The sequence below is a fragment of the Phaeoacremonium minimum genome (genome assembly GCF_000392275.1).
Source record: "Phaeoacremonium minimum UCRPA7 unplaced genomic scaffold PA7_03_scaffold_534, whole genome shotgun sequence".
Classification (NCBI taxonomy): Eukaryota; Fungi; Ascomycota; class Sordariomycetes; order Togniniales; family Togniniaceae; genus Phaeoacremonium; species Phaeoacremonium minimum.
In genome coordinates, this window is record NW_006921436.1 from 121360 (window position 1) to 121774 (window position 415).

Consider the following 415-nt stretch of genomic DNA (forward strand, 5'->3'; position numbering starts at 1 on the left):
ATAAAATCTAGCTTTAATATTTGTTAAAATTATAATAATATTATATATATTTTAAAATATAGAAAAGAAGTTATTTTTAATAATATAAATAATTTATAACTATATTATCTATTTAATTATTTAATTATATAAGTCTTTTAATATACTAAAGTATCTAGCATTAAGTAGCTAAAGCTTATAAAAAGAATAAGAAGGTATATAAAGTATAATAATATTATTTTCTTTATAATATTCTTTAAAATTTATCAAATAATAGCTTTTATAACCATTAAAGATAAAAAGATAATATTTATTCTTTATATATAGTTTTATATACTTATTAAAGTATTATAACTATTTTAAACTAATTTTATCTATTATCTGACTATTATTATTTATATAAACTTTCTAATTTTTTAGAAAGTTATTATTAATA